This window comes from Panthera tigris, chromosome B3 (genome assembly GCF_018350195.1).
Source record: "Panthera tigris isolate Pti1 chromosome B3, P.tigris_Pti1_mat1.1, whole genome shotgun sequence".
Lineage (NCBI taxonomy): Eukaryota > Metazoa > Chordata > Mammalia > Carnivora > Felidae > Panthera > Panthera tigris.
Window position 1 is genome coordinate 50,369,463 of NC_056665.1, and position 24,556 is coordinate 50,394,018.

At 36.8% G+C, this 24,556-nt stretch overlaps 1 long non-coding RNA gene across 3 annotated transcripts in view; it reads right to left on the reverse strand.

Moving 5' to 3' along the window:
• Positions 1–8,833: 8,833 nt before the first annotated feature.
• LOC122239224 overlaps positions 8,834–24,556 on the reverse strand; it is a 44,928-nt gene continuing 29,205 nt past the window's right edge. For all 3 annotated transcript variants that reach the window (XR_006218178.1, XR_006218179.1, XR_006218177.1), the window contains one exon: positions 8,834–9,012. This is a non-coding gene — a long non-coding RNA (uncharacterized LOC122239224). The remainder of the gene's footprint in view (positions 9,013–24,556) is intronic.

The window sequence follows — 24,556 nt, forward strand, 5'->3', positions numbered from 1 at the left end:
GACAGCTTGGAGCCTGGAGCCTGCTTCAGATTCTGTGTCGCCCTCTCTCTCTCTGCCTCTCCCCACCTCACACTCAGTCTCTGAAAAATGAATAAACCTTAAAAAAATTTTTTTTCATCAATAAATAATTAAGCAATAAAAGCAATCCATCCATTCTCCCATTCTCACCCCGAGAAAATATTCTAGAATGATGTGCCTTCTTGTCCCAGAAAACAGAGGATGCATCAATATCGGTGTTCCAGCTACCTGGGCCTGGCTTTCCTATCTCCAATGATCCTTTTTCCTCCTGCCACAGGGCTGGTTCAAATGCTCTACCCACTACCTTGAAAACACCCTGGTGCCCTAATCTAATTTCTATTCATCCTTCACAACAAAGCTCCCATGTTACTTTTTCAAAAAATTACTGAGTCTCTTGACTTATTCAGTCCTGAAAAAACAAAAACGACAACAAAAAACAACTCTTATGAAATATACATTTCATTGTTGTACAAATAAGACTTCCAACAGTAACTGCAATTATTTAAGACGGCTCCCTCACTAGATTCAATCTCGAGGAGGACAAGGACCATGGCTTTTTGCTCACCAGATACTCAGGGCCGAGAAGAGTGTTGGAAACATGTAAAATACTCAGGTTTTGTTTTTGGGGGGGTTGGTTTTGTTTTTGAGAGACAACAAGTGGTTCTCCCTAGAGAAAACTTCATCTACTCTGCCTCCATGCTGCATACCCTCCAACTCTCTGTCTGGGGTTTATTCACAAGAGGGCCTTATACACAAAGAAGCAAATAGTTTTTAAGAATAAGACAGTCTAGTTAATATGAGTATGCCATTTTTTAAATTGATGCCTAGAAAAAAAAAATCCCAAAGAGAAAGAGGTCATGTACAAATTAATATGCTATAGGGTTATCTTAACAGAAGTATGAAAACAATTGTAACGTCCCCAAGAAAAAAAAATGGTTAAACAGTACTTATCCAGCAGAAGACTGTCTATACCTTAAAATGAGTAATTGCAAGGATTTTGTTATACAAGGAACAAACTGCTCAAGGAAAGGGCTAAATAAGGATGAAATGCAAAATTATACATTACCTTCTAATATACAGAAGCCTGTATTCATGTATAAAGATTGACAAAGAACATGGAAATCAATAGGGTATGTGAGTATCATCATCAGTGTGGAGAGATTTTAATGAAGGATTTAATTTTTTTAAGATTTATATCAAGATACTAATTTCAAAGTATACATTTAATAATACTCAGAGGCTGGTTGCAGAGCATTTTTCACCAAAACTTTAGATACTTACCTTGAAAATACTGTATCATGTTATATGGCATGTTTTCCAGTATAAAGGACAACTGATTTATGCCTTTTAATGAAGACTTAAGTACCCACTGACATCTAGTCTTACCCTTGGAAATTGATTTACAATTATTGCCTATACTTGGCTACAATCTAAAATTCACACTGTTCCAACCAAAGACTGTGTCAGCTTCTTGTAACATTAGAGCGTGCCTCCAATCACACGAGGATATTGGAGATGGACATGTGCCGGCCAGGAATGTACATGAGCTTTTTTACATTTTGTTTAGAAATCAGCACCCAAGCAGCTCCAAGGACCTGTCCTCTGAGAATCCTTCTGATTACTGCCAGGGAACTAATTTATTATTCAACATGGGAGGCAGTATCCTAAGAGCACCGATTCGCTGAAGCATGCATGGTCGGTCTCCTAGGAAAACAAGTAGACTCTCCTGATACGCGCGCCAGTATGTTTGTGATGCGCCAGACTGGTCTCTGGCTCGCCAACCATTCTACTCATTTCATTCTCCCAACTCCAGAGTAGGCATTATTCTTAACCCCCCGCTTTTTAACAAAAGGAAAAGAGACATCATAATGCTTACATAACCTGTGCAATGTCACAAATGCAGTAAGTGTCCAAGCCACAAAGTGAGCCCAGAGCCCACACATTTAATTATTACACCGTATTACCCTGACAATGAGAGATTTGCAAAACTTCAGGGGGGAAAAATATGTTAGATAATGACTGCTCCAATCCTGTATTATTACAGTCACATGAATTTTAAAGCTGCTTATACCTCCACTTAAGATAAAATTGGAGAAGACATCCCATTGTTCACTCCTCCCTCCTGCAGTCAGAGACACACAAATACTGCGCCTGTAGAAAAGTCCCTTGTGTCCCCATCTTTCTAAAAAGTACTCTAAAGCACTAGGTAACACCCCAGATTCACAAGCACATAATTTATACTACCAGATAAATTCCATGGTATGTGGGCTAGAGGCTCTCTGATGACAGGCGCTGGCAGGAAGAAGCATCTGGCTGAGGATCCTTACTTTACTACTAGTCTTTCGTTTGGAAAACAGCCAGTTTTCAGGTCCCTGTGGGTCCAGCCGTCACCAGGCAATGGGAGCATGCCATCTCCAGAAGCCCCAGACAGCATGTACTATCAGCTACAAGGACTGGGACAGTCCCAATGCTCAACCCTGACTTAGATTGATAGCAGGGAACCCACATAGTAAAGACTCCCTAGACAGGGACAAAAAGATCAATGTCACAGACCAATGGTCCTCTGAGGAAGAGGGAAGATCATTTACAAGCTATGAAAGGTTCAACGTTGAAATATTATTTTCACCTCGGTCTTAACCAAAAAGACCGTGGATGAATGTGACATGTGACAAGAGGGGAGGAAAATAAAAGACCTTTAGGAGGGAAGTAAACAGTTGTGGACTACAGAGAAAAGCAACTGGGCCTAAAGCCAAATACCTGCTTCTTTCAGGCTGCTGCAGCCTGGGTGCCAGGTAGGGAGGTGAGGAGGGAGCAGGGCCTCAGGGCACCATGGATTTGAATCCCTCTTGCTTCTGCAAATGAGTGGCTTTTAGAATCAAAAACAGAAGACAAGCACATAAACAGTGAATTAGGAATGGAAAGTGGATAACCAGTCAACCTTACTAAAACAGATTTTAAAAGCCATCCAAGTTTTGAGCAAGGAAAATCCTAGCAGAAGCCTCTCGCTAGAGGCAGGTTCAGAACGTATTATACAAGCGTGCACAACTTTTTCTCTTAGAGTCTCCCTTCTCTTTCTGGATGCTCTTCTTTTGAGCCTACTGCTACCAGAACGCCCAGCCTCAGGAAGATCTGACTCTCCCGAAACACGTGAAACTACACAATATTTTATGAAAACCTTGCCATTCTTTCTCCTCCCTCCGCTAAAAAAATTAAATAAGGAAGGAATACTCAAAGTAGTGCATGCCTTTCCCTCCATTTTACAAATTAGAAAACTGAGATAAAGAGTAATGAACAGAATTCAAACAGTACCTTGAATCACACGGATAGATTGTATCTTATATTTCCACCAGCATTCATCAATGTTGCAAACCAGCAGTCTAGTCTTCTCTCTTGTCCGGTAAGAGAGCGGTCACAAACTTGAAAAAGAGAGAAGCAGACGACGAGGAAAAGACAGAAGCCCCAAACAAGCATTTCGTCTCCGTATTTATTGAGCTCACAAGATATTACCACGTGGTGAATGTGAGGAAAACAAGATCTTACACACGTGAATGTGGAGAAAACAATCAGACAGTAATTAGTAACTTGTGTGAGTAAGAAGGAAAGGGTAGGGAGCAAGTGGAGTTTGTGATCAAGATACATTGGCTCCAGATGGAAAGTAATTTCCTGCAGGTGATGTAACAAGTTACTCCTGGTCCCATTATAATATCTCACTAGCTAACCTTGGGTGTTTTCCCCCCGTGGTGGCGCTCTCTGCCCTAAGCTTTTATTCTAAACCATTTATGTAAGCATAAGCTATTTCCCCACACATCAGTAGAGCTCTTTTATTTTTTCATTAACGAATATTTAATGTACTACAGTGTGACACTACTGTTTTATATTTGTTTTAAACTTTTACTGAAGCAAAATGTGATACTTTGTGTTTTAATTTTTATTTTGCTTGCTAGTAAAGCTGAACATGATTCTCAAATAGGTATTTATTAGTTGAATTCCATCATTTATTAAACATCCACGTAAATCCTTTGTTCATTTGTCTTTTGAGGCTTTTGTGACATTTGTTTGTATGAACACTTTATATATAAAAATTGTTAATCCTCTCTTGGTCATAATAGCTACATTGTTTTCTCAGTCTATATTCTATATTTTTATTTTGGTTGTTTAAAATGTTTCATATGATTGAAATATTTTATTTTTTAATTTTTTAATGTTTATTTTTTGAAAGAGAGAGTGGGTAAAGGGTAGAGAGGGAAGGGGACAGAGGATCCCAAGCAGGCTCCTCACTGACAGCAGAGAGCCCAATGTGAGGCTCAAACTCACAAACTGTGAAATCATGACCTGATGTCGGATACTTAGCCGACTGAGCCACCCAGGTTCTCCGGACTGAACTATTTTAAAAATCACAATAAGTAGTTCCATTTGTAAATGTTTTCATTTCTGATCTACTTTTTTTCTTTGACATGAAAAGTTATTTCTTCTCCAGATGTTTGATAAATATACAGTTGTTTTTCTCTAATTTTCATTTAATCTACTAGAATTTGGGTAAGGTTCTCATTTGTCTCACAGTTTCTCTTTAGGCCTTTATAATACCCAAGACACTGTCTTCTCTACAACATGATTATTGTATTCCTCTTTTAAAACCCAGTAGGACTAAGTAAGCATTAAAGGGTGTCCTCTGTATTACAGCTAATCATGCATGGGTTAGACTCTCTGCTTGAGTATTAACTCCTTGGGGTAGAAACTCTTATATTAATCATTCGCCCTGCCCAGCCACCCTGCCTGCCCTAATTTCAAGCACAAGAATGTGCTCAAAATTATATTTATAGAATGAATCAAAAGTCAGGAGCCTTTGGCTTTACTGAATATTTTCATTTTTTTTAATTCTAATTGATAAACTGTAGTACTCTAATGGAAAGATGGTATACCTCTAAATTCAGTTACATGTAAATTTAAGTGGTGTTTTGCTAAAGATACCCAGAAAAGTCCCCATCAAGAAGTGTGACAGTTTTGTGGGAAGCAGATAGATGCAGCTTTCAGACAGAACTTACGACATGGGTCGTGGGTGAATTGATTTGGCCTAGAAGGAAAAGAAGTGTGAAAATACACACACACACACACACACACGTCTCCCCAACATGTTTGAAAAAGCAATATCCCCACAGATTTTTCAGCTTATAAAATATCTTGCCTAACTGAGTAGAGTGTTTCTGTGAAAAGTGCCCCTGGCCCTCTGATTGGTGAATTGAGCTGACCTGGGCCCCAGGGATCAGGCCCACAACTGAACAACCTGGAGCACAGTTGGCCTGGAATCTCCACAGTCTCTAGTGCTGCTCCCTTGGACTCATGTGGGTCTGAGGCTGACACACTGGCACAACCAGGAAGTGGGGACAGAGAGGAGGGAGGACGAGTCCCTCTTCTTTGGGAACAGCCAGCAGAAAGCTATTTCACTCAGGTCCGAACCATGGCAAAATTCCAGAGGGCTCTAAATTTACGCTTTGGGGTTTTATTTGTAACTAAGTCAGAAATGATGAGGGAAACAAAGGGAAGAAAAATGCAGTTTAAATTAAATCTCCTTATAGCTTGCAGCCCACTGGTAGATATCAGAGACATGCAGCGTGTAACATTCCTCCAGAATTTTATGGCTGCCTTAATGCCTTAAAGCTTACATTTCATTAAAAACTAAAAGCAACCTCATCTTTACAATAGCTAAATCTTCAGGGTCCTGTAAGACCCTGCTTTCAGCAGACAGAAATTCCTTAGAAACTTAGTTTATCTTTAACCCTCTTCCCTCCACAAACTTAAAAGTACATAAACAGTCACTCCTCACAATCCCTGTGTGTAGCTCTTTCTGCCCAGGGGTCCTGTCCCTGTGCTAGAACAAAACCACCTTTTTGTACCAAAAATATCTCAAGAATTCTTTCTTAGCTGTTTGCTCATGAACCCCACTTCAAATTTGATAAAGCTACTCCAAGAAGTCCTGGCTGATCTCTTGGCTAAAGAAGAATGGGACACCTTGATTCACTAGTCCGGCTACATGCCAAGCAGAAGGGAGGAGGTCATTGCTAGAAGAATGGAGACTACTTGTCAGAAGGATCATCAGATGCCACCTACATGGATGTTTGTTAAAGTGAATGTTGAACATCAGAAATCTGTGGAATTTCAGATGCAGCAATGTAAATAGTCTGTGTTGGATTGACAGACCTGGAGTAGGCATAGGGCTATTTATATAACTCCGTTATGGAGACTTTCGATGGTCTCCCAGGGTTCTCTCAGCCTCTGAACACTTCACTTTAGCAATAAATTGGGACAGTGGATACTTACGGATGAGGTTTTTGGGGTGATAGTGAGGTTCACAGGGTCCGGAGCCAACAGCCAAGAGAGAATTCTTGAAGATGTCTTTGATGCAAAAAGGTGATCTTATTATAAAGCATGGGGACAGGACCCAACAAAAAGAGCTGCCCTGGGACCAGGAGAGACTGGTTAAATACTAAGGAGTTAGGGGAGGTAAAGTCCAGGGGAACTTTCCAATGGGATTTTCATATGCTAAAGAAGACTCATTGGATACTGGAGGCCTAGTTATTGTCAAGAGAAGGTTGTTTTCCCTCTAGCAACACATTAGCATTAAGAGAGTAGGGAAATTCAGGATAAATGTTTTACTCTGCCAGCCTCAAGTTTTTGTCCACGGGCTGCAGGTCGTAAGGAAATTTAGTTCTATCTGCCATTTCCTTCTGCCTGTGTTTCCCACATCACTATGGGTGATGTTGGGGCTCCAGGAAACGAAGTCTATAGGTTGCTGGAGATTAGGCTATTGATAAGATCGCCCTTTTCTTGGGATTTACTAACATATTTGTAAATAGATGGAGACTCGGGTCCTGCAGGACCATGATCTCTATCAGTTAACCATTTGTTTTTCCCCTTTCCTTTGTTCTTGGGCAGCCAGGAGTGCCTGAGGAATAGCACACAAATCCCACCTGGGGGGGTTGGGAGCCTGTCAGCTCGCCTTATGCTCCCTCATCACTTACATGTATTATATTATGTGCAATTTCAATCTGCTTAATGTGTCAAGGGTAGCAGCACACACTCTATTTTTAATATCTCTACCCTGAAGCAGACAGTTTCATGTGTCATACACTCATTGCCCAACACATATGAATCATTTCTCTTATGATTTCCACTCCAGGCATACCTCACTTCCAAGCCCCTTGCAATACCTATTTACTCTAGAGAGATTTTTATGATACTATCTAACACTTACTATGTAAGTTACTGTTTTCTTTTTGTCTTGCTTCGTTTTTATTTTGTTTTTTTGAGAGCCATTCACAGGCGTCTGTGTGCACAAGAGCAGGGGAGGGGCAGAGAAACAGGAAGAGAAAATCTTAGCAATCCAGGTCTAGCACAGGGTCCTACAACACTGGCCTCAATTTCGTGACCTGAGCTGAAATCAAGATTCGGACACTTAACCGACTGAACTACTCATGTTGCATCCACACGACTCCTGAAACAGAATGCTACGGGCACCAGTGACAGTCACAACAAAGTTTATTACAATGAGAGGCAAGGCCCACCGATCGGGACCAACACTCTTGATAAGAGTGCAGCCCCGAACAGCCGGGGTACAGAGTTTTTATAACCGATCACATCGTTTTATCATCACCTGGGAACAGAACAAAGAAACAGGTTCCAGATGAGTTAGAAACAGTTGCCTAATGAGGTGTTTACTTTAGACTTTCTGCCTCTAAGTTGCAACCAGTGGATCTCCTTGACCCTGCCTCTGATGCTCTTTTCTTTGAACTTTTGTTTCCTTAATTGGTGAAGCCTAATTTACAAGAGTATGAGGCATAGTTTACAAGAGCAAAGCAAGGCTGTTATCTCTTAACCTTCAGTGTCAACACAAAGCTGTTATTTTTCAAGTTAAGCATTAGCCCTACACTACAATTTAACCCTTACACTCAGGCACCCCTGTAGGTTACTGTTTTAACGATTTCCTAATTTCATTAATCCTCACCACACTTATAGGTTGTAATTACTCTTATAACTAGTCTTCACATGAACAAAACGAGGCATCATAAAGGTTCAGTATTGTGTAGTTAACGAGTAGTAAAACTAGAGCATAAACCCAGCAAACTGATTAATTCAAAATTTATGCTCAGAACCATGAAAATATAGGGTCTCTTCTCATTGATATAACTTGAGGTATGTGAGAAGAACATTTGCTTTAAGAACCTGAGAGCAGCATCTGGGTGGCTAAGTCAGTTAAGCGTCTGACTCCTGATTTTGGCTCAAGTCATGATCTCACAGTTTGTGATTTCAAGCTCCAAGTCAGGCTCTGTGCTGACAGTGCAGAGCCTGCTTGGGATCCTTTCTCTCTCTCCCTTTCTGCCCCTCCCCAGCTCTGCTTCCTCTCCCTCTCTGTCTCTCTCTCACACAGAATAAATAAGTAAACAAACAGACAAACAAAAAAGAACAAGAACCTCAGATTTCAAGAATTTAAGATTCTTCTATAAACCTTAGAATAATGTATTTTATGAATACATTTTAAATTCTGCAAAATCGAATGTTACTTTGTTAAAGTAATGTGGTAATATCCCTAATGACCTGACGGCAAACAAAATAATTTAGAGTTAATCCAGCAAACACTGAAAGGATGGTTTTGCTCATTTTTTATTGAAAATATTTACATGAAGATATATTCTTGCATTTATGCATTGCAACAGGACAGTTCATATGGATAAAAATTAAAATGAGATTTCCCATTATATTTGTATTCCAAATTATTATGCTTTATAATGTGCATTTATTTGTATAAATTCATTTGGATATATTAAATACTACATCATTTACAAATAAGAAGACTGAAGATCCCATAAATTTCTCAAATGATACTTAAAAGTGTTGTTTGATAAATATGGCACTATTTCGAACTGGAAACAGAACCAAGTATGGTCTACCATCTCAGCAGGAAAATTCAGTTTCCCCAAGACAAAGGGCTTCTTATTGAACCTGTAAGATTTAAAATAATAATTGTAAGGGTGGCATTTGGCAAGTAAACCAGTCAATCTGTTAGCCAACCCATTAAGAATTATTAGGTATGTGGATATTCATGTTAAGGACCCACTGAGGTTCAAAGATTGTTTTGACCTTTTATGTCACTGCTCAAGGTCATTTCTACTTCACATTATCTTTCCTTACTTACGTGCTCCCAAGGTCTAAATACTAAGCATTCCCTATCTCAGACTGAAACTGCATTATCTAACTTTTTTCACTACCCCCAACCACCAAAGCAGTTCTCAGAGAGAGTTTCCCAATACCAGATCATGCCTACTGCCTGATTCCCTAAGCCTGCTCTCAGATTACGGAACAAAGTTACTGGACACCAGTGTACCTGGTCTGACCATTGTGGATAGCTTGGAGATTGGTGGGAATTGCCACTCTATTGATTTAGCTGGGGGCAATGGGACTGAAGAAAGGAAAATTATCTGGTCAGCCTTGCAGCCATCCAGTTTCACAGGGACATATCATTAGGATCTTAAGTTAATGAAGAAGACTCTGATCGGATTTGTCTTGTTCTGGCTGGATTTCAAATTCAGGAAGCTTAATTAGAATGGAAATTATTTTCTCTTGAGAGATTATACTCTGAAATATTTCATGTGACATTTGATGGATCTGCTTCTGATTTATTTCGATAGGCTCCATCAAGAAATCTTTTGATGTAGAACAATATGTCTGGACCCTTTTATTTACACTAGGATATTCTAATGTGTTACATCTGTTGGGGTCAAAGAAATCTTGAAATCTGAATGGATCTGATGTCATGCAGTCTGCATTAGCTTTACAGTTCCAAAATGGAAACTAATATCTATATACCTACATAACTTATTTGAATATTTTATGAAGACTTTATCCCCTGTATTAGAGAATACTTCTAAAGCAAACAAATGATTGTATTGGCATTATCTAGTCTTTATTTAAAACAGAATAAAACTTCAGATTGACTGTGATTTCCATTGGCTTTCCAAAGGAACTTTTATTAGAATAAATGTCCCAGCATTCCAGCCTCATCACTACCACCTTTGAAACATCTAGTGATTCTGATTTTCCTTGTCTTTCTTATAATTCCTTATTCCTTTTAACATCATTATTTCCTTCCTCCATGCTTTATATTATTCCAAAATGAGTTTCAGTTGCCTTTTCTGTTGTTGATGATACTGGGATCCATTTATGCCCCAGTCACTAGGCATCTTTGTCCCCTAAGTCCCCTTGAAGACTCCTGATCAAACTGTTTCTGCAGTTTTTGCAAACTACAAATTTCTTGCTTCTACTGATATTGACAATGAATTATCTACCCCTTAAAATGCTATATTCCCTGTGCTTAATGTGTAGGAAGTGTTTGACATGAGTTAATTAAATAACTAAATGAATAAATACATCAGATTTGTTAATCTCAGCTATTTTCTGGTCCCCTACCTGTGATTGCAGTGGTCTCTTCTCTCCCTGATTAGTTTTCCTGCTACTACTTTTGGTTTCTGCTGCCTCAAACTACTCATGTTACGTCGTTATTATTACTTTCTTCAGTGCACTTTCTGACTATATCAGTCTTCTTTCTCTCCCATTTCTATCAATCCTTGGCCACACTGGTAATCCTGTTGAGGTTGAAATTCGGCTGTGACTTCCTTAGATCTGTCTGTCTCCTATCTCTAGAAAAGTACACCTAGATGGCATTTACATACAGTAGGTCCCTGGTGATCTGAGCAAAATTTGTTCCAGAAAAGTAGGGACATCCATGTTCAGGAAAGTCTTAGAAGTGGAAAAAAAGGTGGGGAGTTAAAACCACTCAAAGAAACTTGGCTGTAAAAGAAAAGAAAATAAGAGTGCAACTAGAAGGGAAAACGAGTATGACAAAAGGCTTTTTTAATAAAATAAATTCAAATACTGTTATAAGCTGTGAGGAAAGAACCTAAGAGAGGAAGATATTGAAAACACTGAAGGCAGAGGTGTGGCCTTGAAATCAAGCACAGTGTTGGAGGACATGGAAAAACATGAGTGCTAAAGTATAAGTGGAAGTATTAGCTGAAAACAAAAGGTAATTTTTTATTGAGGCAAGTAGAAAGGAATAAGAATGAGTATGGGTAACTGTAGAGAGAGAGATAAGAATCCTCAATTTTCATTTTAAATAGGAATAAAGGTCATCTGCTAAAATAAGTCAGTAGCAAAGAGAAGACCGGAGGAGATTATAGAGACATAGAATCATCAGTTACCTTTTTCTTTTTTTTTTAAATGAGATTATCCAAATATTCTGGATATAGTAAAATATATACCCTCATCGCCAGCAGCATTGTAAATTGGCAAAATGTTTTTGGAAATAAATTTGACCTCAAAAATATTCATATATTGGGATCTATTAACTTCGCTTCTAATAAAATAATTGAAAATACAGTTTATGTACAAAAATGTTCATTGCAAAGTTACTCATGGGGAAAAAAACTGGAAACAACCTAATTGTCCAATGATAGAGATGTAGCTCTATACGGAAATGAATCATAATTAATTACTTATAAATACATAAATCAAAATAATTATTAATTAAATAATTATGGTATGTCCACACAATAGAAATCTATGCAGACATTTAAATAATGTTTATCAAGAGTATTTAATTTCACGGAGAATTTCTTTCATGAAAAATAAATCTAGTGACTTTTCTATGTTAATTAAATGTGCCATAGACTAAATATAAAAAGAAAATGAATAAAAAGATAGCAATATGTAGAATTATTCTTACATTTTTATTTATACTTTCCAGTATTTTCTAATTTTTCTATCTTCATCATCAAAAAACACATATTAAATATTTTTTTTAAACTTTGGTAAATTGTTAAGAATAGTGTGGGAGAGGAGACACAAGAGGAATAGTTTCTAAGTAAAAATAAAAATGAAGATAAAGTGGGCAAAATAAATTGTGGACTCCTGGAATTCAGCTAATTAATAACATTGGATATTCTCTGAGTCAGCATTGCAGAAGTACAAAATGAAGATTGCAAATTTGGGCCTCAGATATGTTAAACATTTTAAAATGTGTGATTTCAGATAAAAGCTATACATTTGCATTTCTGGTTCTTCTTGAAAAAAAATAAAATGGAAGTTCAGCGAACACTGGGCCTCCATATTTATACAGTAATAGGCCCCTGGACATGTGCTGTGGCTGTCCTCAGGTGAATTATGTGACTCCAGTTATCCACAATCTTCACCATTATACTCCATTGTTTTCCTGACAATGAGATTAAATGTCAGTTGCCTTTTGTTCATCACTGTGCTTTTCTATATGTGTATTTTTTTACAGTAAATAAGTGTTTACAGCAAATAAATAATTTTGTTACTATCTCTATTGAAACTAGAATCAAATAGATGTACTATCTGTGGAACATTGAGCTAGGAGATTAAGGGTACATTTTAATATTCAGATTCAGTCTTTACTTTCAGGGGATTACCCACACATATATAAAATAGGATAAGGATATCCTATTCTAGAAACATCATGACAATATAAAAAATAAGTTACAAATGGCAGAAAAGGAAGAGCTTTCTATAGGTTGGAGTAGTGCTTAGTGAAAGAAGGAAAATTGAACCATGTGGAATTGGGTGAGAATCCCGAATGAGAGGGGGATGGCAAAGATGAGAGACTGGAGATTTCTCAGGGACAGGGGAATTAGTGTTACTGCCAAGGTTCATTTTTGGGGAAGAGTGACTAAAAGTTCCAGAAAAGTGGGTTAAGGAAGTTAGTATCTTGAAATTCAGGAAGAGGAATGTGGAAGTTTATTCTTTGAGGAAGCTATTGTGCTCTTGAACACAAGAAGTCAGTGTTTCTAGAAGTCTAATTTGGAAAGAAAGTGATTTTAAGGAAGAGATTAGAGAAAGATGAGAATTAAGTGAAACAATCTATATTTATTCACAGTCAACAAGTTCTTATAGAGCACTTGTTAGGAGAGGCTCTCTGTTAGGCCCTAGGGATACACAATCATCAAATTCCTTGACCTCAAAGATATATTCAAATGGACATAGATACTGATCATGTGTATAAGTAGATACAGTATTGCAACAGAATAAAGGGATTTGTGTGGACAGGATCCTACTGGAGTTAATGTGATCAGAGGAAACCTCTCTGAGAAGCGCCAGTGATTTGAGTCTTCAGTGATGACCATGAGACTGTACGTGAGAAGAGTATTAGAGTCAGAAGAAATAACAAGCACAAAGGTCCCAAGAGGAAATGAGCATGGTGTGTTTAAGGAACCAAAAAAGAAAAAAAAAAACCAAAAAACAAAAAAATAAGGCTGCAGAAATGTAGTCAGTAATTACATTAGGATAGGAGAAAGGGTGAGAGAGGTAAGCAAGAACCAGATTATGTAGGGACTTGCTGGCCATGGTAAGGACTTGGACAGTCTTCTCATTGACCTGTGAAGCCACTAAAGAGCAGAATGACACAATAGGACTTACTCTTTGGAAAGAGTACTTTGGTAATATGAAGAAGGGACCACAAGAGGACAAGAATGGACTGAGGGGACCCGTAAGAAGGGCAACAAGCAACAGAACGAAAGAGAAGTAAAAGTGGCTTAGATCACGGTTTATAAGTACAAGTGGTTTCAAGTTGTCAGGTTTGAATATATTTTGGAAGAAGCACTCATAGGACTTAGTAATTGATTGGAAATGGGATATAAGAAGAAAGGGAAATTTTTAATTGGTTGTGGTTCTGAGCAACTGAGTTTGGGCATTTCTGAAATAATGAAAACAAGGGAAAACAGTGTTGTGGCAGCATATAGAAGATTTCTATTTAGAAAATCTTAAGCTTGATATGTCCATTATATTTCCAAAGAGAGACAAATGTACAAGGAAGCACTTATATATATAAGTCTGGAGCTCAACAGAGGTTAAGAATGGAGATGTGCACTTAGGAGTAATCTGGTGGTATTTAAAGCCATGGTTTCTGAGCAGAATCACCAGAACAAAGAAAAGCCAAGAAGAAAGTCCTAACATAACTCACCATTTTGAATTTGGGAAAGTGGCGGATTAAAGCTCAAATATGTCTGATTAAATCAGATCCTTTTAACAATATCCTTGAAAATAAATCTCTGGAGATTCTCATTTAACTGCTAATTTAAAGATCAACAATATTATTTTTTTCCAGACAGTAGAAATGTATTTATTTGTTTGAAACAAAGTTATATAAATTGTATCATTTTTCTTCTTTCACTCTATATGATGTTACAGCATACACACAACTTCCTAAATAATATAGAATGGAAGGCAGTTTGCAGACTAGTACAGAGAGCAAGGTAGGGTGCATCTAGGATTTTATGAAGATGAAGGATAAGGTTTTCTTTATTTTTTATTTTTTCCTTCATGATAGTATAGAAGTGATATATGTGTGTGTGTGTGTGTGTGTGTGTGTACATATATATACATGAGAAATGCTGAGTCTTATTATTTGATTCTATTTATTTTATTTTTGTTTCAGAAAAGTATTTAAATTCTAGTTACTTAAAATATAGTATAATAGGTAATATTGGTTTCAGGAGTAGAATTTAATGATTCATCACTTATATATATATAATATTCTCTAAGTCATTATTGGCTGGCCAAAAAAAATGCCTCTATGTTCTTTTAAAACATATTGACTACCTACTTCTTAAGACCTGTAAACTTTAAAATGGCCTAGTCAACAGTCTGCTCCCTCAATAAGCTGATGCCTTTTAAATCTTTTCTCATTTACAAGGGAATAAGAAGAAGCCATAGTGACTTCCTTTTTTAGGCTGTGATGTAGCAAACCAATTAGGGAAAAGTTTGATTTTTTTTTAAAGAATACATACAGCTGTTGGCATGGGTGGGGGGAAGTGTGTGTGTCTGAGTATATGGGTATTTGTGTCTGTGGGCAAGAATTTAAATCGACTTTTAGAATCACTGAAGTCAAGAAAAATTGTACTTTATAACCTTAAATTTCACCCTGATCATTTAAAATAATTTTATTAGAACCCTGTTTAAAAGACAAATATGTTCATTTGTTTAAATAATACTAGTTTAAAAATACTATTGGCTTAAAAATACTAGTGTAATTCCAACTTTAATACTCAAAAATGATGATGAGGATGATGGTGGTGATGATGGTGATGATGATGGTGATGGTGGTGATGATGATGATGGTGGTGGTGATGGTGATGATGGTGATGGTGGTGATGATGATGGTGGTGATGGTGATGGTAGCGATGATGATGATGGTGGTGATGGTGATGGTGATGATGGTGATGGTGGTGATGATGATGGTGATGGTGGTGATGATGATGGCGACGGTGGTGATGATGATGGTGATGGTGGTGATGGTGATGGTGGTGATGACGATGATGATGGTGGTGATGGTGATGATGGTGATGGTGATGATGATGATGGTGGTGATGGTGATGATGGTGATGATGATGGTGATGATAATGATGATGGTGATGGTGATGGTGATGATGTGGTGGTGGTAGTCGTGGTCACAATCTTTGTGTAAAAGGAAAATAGGCTGTATTTTTAGTACTGTTTCTACTAGAAGGAGAAAGTGATCCAGAAGTTCTTGCATTGAACTGACCAGCATGAGTCAAATAGCTGGGAGAGTTAGCCCAATAAGAAAACACTTGTAAGGAATAAGATTTCTTTATCCTCAGATACCAATGCACATCAAAGTTTAAAAAAATTTTTTTAATGTTTATTTTTGAGAGAGAAAGAGAGACAGAACATGAGCAGGGGAGGGGCAGCAAGAGAGGGAGACACAGAATTTGGAGCAGGCTATAGGCTCTGAGCTGTCAGCACAGAGCCTGACACGAGGCTTGAATTGACGAACTGTGAGATCATGACCTGAGGCTGAGCTGAAGTCAGACATTTAACCAACTGAGCCACCCAGGTGCCCTCTTTTTAAAATTTGTTTAATGTTTATTTATTTTTGAGAGAGAGAAAGAGACAGAGACAGTGCATGAGCAGGAGAGGGGCAGACTGAGGGGAGACACAGAATCTGAAGCAGTCTCTAGGCTCTGAGCTGTCACTACAGAGACCAACACGGGGCTTGAACTCAGGAACCATGAGATCATGACCTAAGCCAAAGTCATATACTTAACCAACTGAGCCACCCAAGTGCCCCTCATCAAAGTTTTTATCATAAGCAATTGAAGGACATAAAATACCCAACTACAACTACAGTGGTCAAGACCCATAGTTTTTTAAAGTGTAACATTAATTCCCTCAAAGTTTTAGTAGAGGTTAGCCACAAAATGAAGATAGGCAGGGCATTATGAAAGAAAATACACATGGAAAGTGTTAAGGTAAAGTTAAAGGGACTTTTAAATTATAGTACATATAGGAATCTTTAATATGCTAATATGCTTTGTGATTTTCCAAGAAAGAGATCTGTGTATACAGCCCTTTAACTAGAGCCCTTGACTAGAACTTCTAGTCAAGGCAACCCAGGAAAAGTGGCAAAACTAGCATTATATGAGGGACAAGGCTGAAGAAATGTTACAAGAATTTGATGACATGAAGAATAGATTCAAATGAATTGTAATATGTTGCTATTTAAATTTGTGTTTTTGTGTATAGAATTATCATTGCTATCCAATGACTTAAAAGAGCCTCACAGCACCAAGTAATATAATAAGGGATTACTGAGCTGGTTATGAGGAGATTGAATTTTAATTCCTATTTTAATCATCTTCTTGATCTAATCACAGAACACCTCTGAGGTCTCACTGATTCATTCATTTCTTCAGGGAACACTGAATGTCTCTGTTATAAGAAACATTGTTCTAGCTGCTAGGGATATAGCAATGAACAAGAAAGATCAAATCCTTAACATCATAGAACTTACATTTTAGTATGGAAGACAGACAGTAAATATATATTTATAATTTATATTATATTTATTTATTGTATACATTTATATTATATATATATATTGTTTACAGGCGGTAAATATTTCAGCTGATTTTAGACAACATGAAGAATAATGTTGGATAAGGTGTTACAAAGTGAAAGAGGGGAGTAAGGGTTAGGTACTTTCTCTACAAAATGAGGAGGCTGAACTCCACTAGTAATTTTCACAGTTTTTAAGTAATTACATGTAACAAAGACCAAACAAATTAACTTTTCAACTTTCCCAAATAAAGTTTATCATTCTTATTTAACAAGAAGGTAAGAGGGAGGCAGTTTAGGACTGGTAGAATGTTTAAGGATGTCACTACAGTCCTGGGTACTTTCAGTGTTTCACTCACTGTGCTTAGGGTATAGCTTTTATGCTCATGGCCATTATGCAAAACAGCTGTTTCACATTCATGTTCCAGGCATAGCAAAGAAAGAAGAAGGAATAAAGAGTAGTGTCTGCATTAGGAAAGTGACTTCCTTAGAAATCCCCAGGACAAACCCCTTTCATCTTTAGGGAGGCTGGGAAACATGAATATTTTTCAGCTGAGTACCTCTGCTGAAAAATATTCAGCTACCCTGAACAGGACTGAGTAGAAATTGAATAAGCAACTAGTATGCTGTATTGCTTAGGGGACAAATGTATGTCTACTTCAGCATCCAAAGTACTCTTGTAATAATAATAATATTGAATATTGCAAAACAATATTCATACTGTTATTCAGCATAAAACTAGTGGAAATATTAATAATAATATAATAAATCCAGAGATGGGTAAATCCTTCTCATCTATAACTCCTAAGAAACTCCTAAGGAACACAAAAAGCAGTATTCATTCTTCAGCTGTCTGTACACATTCTAATCTCACAGACAGCTGGAGAATACAAAACTCATCTACAAGGGATTATATGTATTATTAGTTAGATATACTGCTTAGTTATGCTAGGATATATTTTAATTATGTTTATAGAAGCATTCTAAAATATAGTTTATACAAAATGCTTTTTTTATTTTATCAATTTATGAATATTCAATTACTTCTTCTAAGATTTAAATCTTATCATGCCTAAATCTTCTACAAACTATCTTTCAAAAGACAAAGACATTACCTATTGACTTGATAATTTCATTTTTTTTTTATTTTTTTAACGTTTTATTTATTTTTGAGACAGGGAGAGACAGAGCATGAACAGGGGAGGGTCAGAGAGAGGGAGACACAGAATCCGAAACAGGGTCCAGGCTCTGAGCTGTCAGCACAGAGCCCGACACGGGGCTCGAACTCACGACCGCGAGATCATGACCTGAGCTGAAGTCTGCTGCTTAACCGACTGAGCCACCCAGGCACCCCGATAATTTCATTTCTAAGGAAATACCTTAAAGAAATAGTCCTCATAATAGAAAAGGCTTTATTCATGAAAATTTTCACTGGATAATTATACCTATTTAATTTGGAAGCGTTATAATTATCACTATAATACAGTGCAGAACAGAGTGAAAAATAAACATTAAATAATAAAGGATTATAAGGATGTGGATTATATGAGGCATTTTTAAATGTAGTCAAGTTTTAACTAACTTTTATTTTAGAACAGCTTTAGATTTAGAAAATTGAGATCATACAAACAGTTCTCGTATGTAATTTGTCTGATGTTTTTCTCACGATTAGACTAGAGTTATGGGTTTTGAGAGAAAAATCAGAGGTACAATGTCAATTTCATCATAGCATATCAGAGGTACATACATACTATCAATCTGATTTATGACTGGTGATGTTGAACTTGATCATTTGGCTCAAATAATGTTTATTAGTTTACTGTAAGGTTACTTACCTCTCACTTTTTAAGTATTCTTAGTAAGAATGTGACTACTATGCACAGCCATACTTAAGGAATAATCACACTGCCTCTCCTTTAGGGTGGAACATCTTCATAAATTATTTATAAAATTTCTGCATTAGAGATTTTTCTTTTTTTCTCCCCATTTAATTTATTCAATTATTTACTTATATCAGTATAAACTCATAGATATTTTCTTTATACTTTGAGTTATAATCAAATAATACTATATTTTGTTGTCAATTTTTTCTAGCTTTGCCCATTTAGGAGATCTTTCAGTTGGCTCCCATGCCCCTCTGCCATTCCCCCATCAATGTGGGTTTGGGTTTGCTAATTTTTTGTCTCTTTGTATGTGTATCTTCAAGCACTCCCTTACTTTCTAGAATATAAAGATGAACTTCAAACTCATCTTGAATGTTTCCTTCTCTAGTTCTAGAAACACCTATGTCTCCAAGGAGCTTTGGTATTAGAAAATATCAAGTATTGAATGGCATTAGAAATCAAGATTGGGAGCGCCTGAGTGGCTCAGTCAGTTAAGCTTGGCTCAGATCACGATCTCACAGCTGGTGGGTTCAAGCCCTTGTCAGGTTTCTGTGCTGACAGCTCCTACCCTGAAGCCTGCTTCAGATTCTGTGTCTCCTTCTCTCTCCCCCCCCCCCCCCCACCCCGTTCACACTCTCTCTCAATCTCTCTCAAAAATAAAATAAAACGTTAAAAAGAAAAAAGAATAAATCAAGATTGGGTGTTAGATGTACTAATTAGTGCTAGGCTGTCTTTTCTGTTTTTAGGCCCTGTCAGCTGACAGAGCAAATATATGTATATACACAGATCTACAATGTTTCCATACATAATTGCCTACACATGAATGCTTACTAATGTCTCCAACTCTTATCCATTACCATACGGATCATTCTAGCCTCCTGTCCTCAGTAATCTATAAGTTGCCAATCCACCAGTGAGAAACTTGGCTTCTCTCCCTTATAATTCATTCACATATCATTCAATTCCAATATACAGATACAGAAATATCATATTGCTTAACAGACAGAGTCACCCAGGCGCCCCCAGACTCAGACATTCTTAATGTCTTTGCACCTTACAGGAACCCTATCTTTGTTAAAGATATTAACATTAAACAATATATTAACATTAATCTTAGCTTATGCTTTCAATGCTCATTAAAGAACAGTGATTTCTCAAACCTTTTAAGAACTTGGACTGCACAAATTCTTAACGTGAATTTGATGGGGAAAAAAGAAACTTTATTGATGAGAGTCCAGTGCTTATGTATTTTTCCTTGTGTCTTTGGTGTTAGAATCCACTAATTTCCAAATTTACTTGTATTAGCACCTTTTTCCAATCCCTATCAGAGAGACTGTTTCATACAATTATGGTAAATTTCTATTCTTTTGTCACAGTCTACATTGCTTCCTGAAATCCCATGATCTTCTAAATGATTTGTTAATAAAAATAATTTGCCTATATATTAAAGTGCACTCTTGGTGTTATAAAGGTCTATAGGTTTTGACAGATCTATAATCTCACAACTCCATCATTACAGCATCACACATGAATAGTACTGTGGTTTAAAAACAAACAAACAAACAAACAAACAAACAAACACCAACTAACTTCACCTACTTATCCCGACTCTGTCTCTTCCTGAACTCCTGGCAACCACTGATCTTTTTTTCTATAGTTTTTCAGAATGCAATATAATTGTGATCTTACAGTATATAAACTGTTAAAATTAGCTTATTTCACTTAGAATTGCATTAAAAGTTTATCCATATCTTTTCATGGCTTGATAGCTTACCAATTTTTATTGGTAAGTAATATTTTATCATAGGAATATAGCAGAATTTCTTTATACATTCATCAAATTGAAGGATATCTTGATTGTTGCCAATTTTTGCTGATTATTCATAAAGCTGCTGTAAACATTTGCCTGTAGGTTTTTGTGTGGACATAAGTTTTCAATTCAGTTGGAGAAGTACCTAGGAGCACAATAACTGGGTTATATGATAACACTATGTTTAGCTTTGTAAGAAACTGCCTGTCTTTTTTTTAATGTTTATTTATATTTGAGAGAGAGAGAGAGAGAGAGAGCGCGCACAAGCAGGTGGGGGGCAGAGAGAATGAGACAGAATTTGAAGCAGGCTCCAGGCTCCAAGCTATCAGCACAAAACCTGATGTGGGGCTCAAACTCATGAGGTGTGAGAACATGACCTGGGCCAAAGTCAGACACTCAACCAGGTGCCCCTGAAACGGCCTGTCTTCTGAAGTAGCTGTATCATTTTTGCATTCCTACTGGCAATGGATGAGAGTTCCTGTTTGCAACCTTACTAGCATTTGATATTGTCAGTTTGGGGAATTTAGCCATTTTAATAGGTGCTTAGTGATATCTGTTGCTGTTTTAATTTATATTCACTAGTGAGGAGTGATGTTGATAGTCTTTTTCTATGCTTACTTGCTATCTGTATATCTTCTTTGGTGAGATGTTTACTGAGATCTTTTAGATGTTTAATTGGGTTGTTTTTTGGTTTGTTTTGTTTTTTGAGTTTTAGAAATTCTTTGTATGTTTTGGATATAACTTCTTCATAAGATGTATGTCTTAAAATATTTTATCATAGTCCATGACTTATTAGTTTAATTTGTTAGTAGTGTCTTTTCACAGAGCAGAATATCTGAATTATAATAATATTCAACTTACCAATATTTTTCTTTCATGGATTGTGCTTTTGGTGCTGTATCTAAAAAACCATCACCAAACTCAAGGTCATCTAATTTTCTGACATATGGTCTTCTGTTGATCTTTGTGTCTATTGTTATCCTGAAACTACACTGTCTTGATTACTGCAGTGTAGTCTTGGGATAAGTAAGTATTAAAGTCAGGTAACATCAGTCTGCCAACTTCATTCTTCCTCAGTCTTCTGTTGGCTATTCTGGGCCTTTTGCCTTTCTGTAAAAACTTAAATATTAATTTGTAAATATCCACAAAATAGCTTGTTGGGATTTTGATTGGGATTGTGCTGAATCCATAGATCAAGTTGGGAAAAACTGACATTTCCAATACCTGAAAATAAAAATCTATTCATTTACTTAGATCTTCTTTGATTTCTTTCATCAGAATTTTGAGTTTTTTCTACATATAGACCCTTCACATATTTTGTTGGATTTATAGTTAAGTATGTCCATTTTTTTGGTGCTAATAAAAATAGTATATTTTTGACTTACACATGCAACTTTTCATTGCTGACATATAGAAAAGCAATTGGCTTTTGTATATCAGCCTTATATCCTGTGATATTGCCAATAATTGTTACTTAGTTCAAAGATGCTTTGTTTTGTTAGTCGTACGACGTTCTTTGTTACATCTTGTAATCTGCAAACAAAGACAGTTTTGTTTCTTCCTCCTCAATCCGTATATTTTTTATGATGTTGTGATTTATATATTTTGGCTCTTGTCCATGTTTTCTGGCTCACAGCTCCCAAAACCTTTGGAATTTCCTAACTCATAAGAGCAATGGGAACATCTTTTGTTATAGTTGGTCTCTTGTCCTTAGTTCTTAGATACTCTGTTCTGGGCTTTTCTCTTTATATTTTAGTTGTGTAGGTTTCTATTCACGTATCTTCAAGCTCATTGATTCTTGCCTTGACTTTGTCCATTCTACTGATGAGCCCATCAAGACATTCTGAATTTCTGTTTTTAATTTCTAGCATTTCCTTTGGTTCTTTCTTACAGTTCCCATTTATCTGCTTACATTACCCATCTATTAAGGTGTACTTTTTCTTTTTTTTTTCATTAGAACCTGTGACATATGAATGATAGTTATTTTAAATGCCTTATCTGATAATTCCAAAATCTGTGTCATCTCTGAGTTTGGTTTTGATACTTGCTTTATCTCTTCAGCCTGTGAAGTTTCTCGCCTTTTAATATGCCTTGAAGTATTTTAGTGAATATCAGACATAACACATTGGATAACAGAATATAATATAAATGTGCCTTTATCATGACTGCTAGGTACTAAATTGTGCCCCGCACCCCAAATTTATATGTTGAAACTCTAACCTCCGATCTGACTGTATTTGGGAATAGGGGCTTTAAGGGGGCAATTAATGTTAAATGAGGTCATAGGGTAATGTTTTAATCTGATAGGATTGAGGCTTACTGTCCTTATGAGATATCTCTCTTTGTCTCTGTCTCCCTCCCTTACGGTCGGCCCCTCCCCCTCCCTCTACCCTTCCCTGTTTCTCTCTCCCTCCACTTGCACTTCTGTGCACACACAGAGGAAAGACCAAGTGAGGGCACAGCAATAAGGCAGCCCTCTACAGGCCAAGAAAATAACTCTCATCAGAAACTAAACATGGACCGTGCTGGCACTCACATCTTAGACTTTCCAGCCTCCAGAACTGTGCAGAAAGAAATTTTTGTTGTTTAAGTCACTCTTAAGGTATTTTGTTATGGCAGCCCAAGGAGACTAATACAATGATGTTTCCTGTTAATCTGGATAGGAGTTGGTCTGTGTTTAATGTTGCTAGAGGTGCCAGAGGCTTCTGTTTGGTCTGGTGACTGTTTTTGTCTCTTCTGTTGATTTCATTTCCCTAATAACTCCTTCTTAAACAGCATCTGCATCTTGCAGCTCTCAGTTGTAATCCACTGCTGTTATACTGGAGCCCTGTTGATGCAGTGTTAAGGTGCCAGGGAGGAAGGGTTTTCTGTAGTCTTAGGACTCAATCTCAGACTTTTAATGGGCCTGTGTCCTTGGGCTGTGACCTTGACAAGTGTTTCTTACCTCTGGTTATACTTCAAAATGGTTACTTTCTCCCTCAGAAACAAGAGAGGACTTTTCTTGGATCTTCACCAGGAGAAACTGGTAGGGTATACGTTTATGGCTCCAGTGGCTTCTGCCCCAGATAAACTGAATGTTTCTGTGATTTTCTGTTTTCACCTGCACCTACAGATTTCAAGGTGTGGTGTGCCCTGTAAACTAAATAATCTGATGGATCCAAAAATAGTCATTTATTTTTTACTGCGTTCAACTTTTCTCTTGTGAACATGGGGAGTGATGACTTCCAAACTTTTCATATGTCAAAGTGAAGACCAGAACTTGATCACTCACTTACCATACAGAGCATTACAGCACCTGAGCTTTATCAAATTTCATTACTTTCTCTAGCCACAATTCCTAAATAGGTCTCTTAAACCTTATTTGGGATGCATTTAAATCAATATGCCAACTTTTTGTTGCTGTAATTTTAAAATCTTAGCATGTATGGCATATACTTAAATAAGATTAATGCCTATATTTTAACTTTTCTCGAAAATCATTAGATCCTTAAGGTTTCTTGAAGCCTACAAAATACCAACTATCCTAAAAATAATAAGATATAAAATTAGATGTGTTTACTGGCAAATTTTATTCACAAATTCAAAAGCTATTTACCAAATATTTTAGTCACTAGTAATATTCCTAACTTCAGTACAGAAATCTTGCTTGAGCCTAACAGAGATTGTATTTAAAAAAAAATCTTTTACACTGCAAATGAAAATTTTTACTCAAAAAATGAATTTGTTCACCTTAACATAGTTATTATAAACAAATTGTTAGTCAACACAATAAAAACTTCAAAAGAAATTCATTTCTGCATATTACTCATATTGTCCTTAGGGAACACTGACTTCATAAATAAAGAAATTTAATGTTCTATGTGAAGTACCGTGAGCAGAGGCAAAAATAAACATATATTCTTACACTGGCCATCAGAGAGTCCAA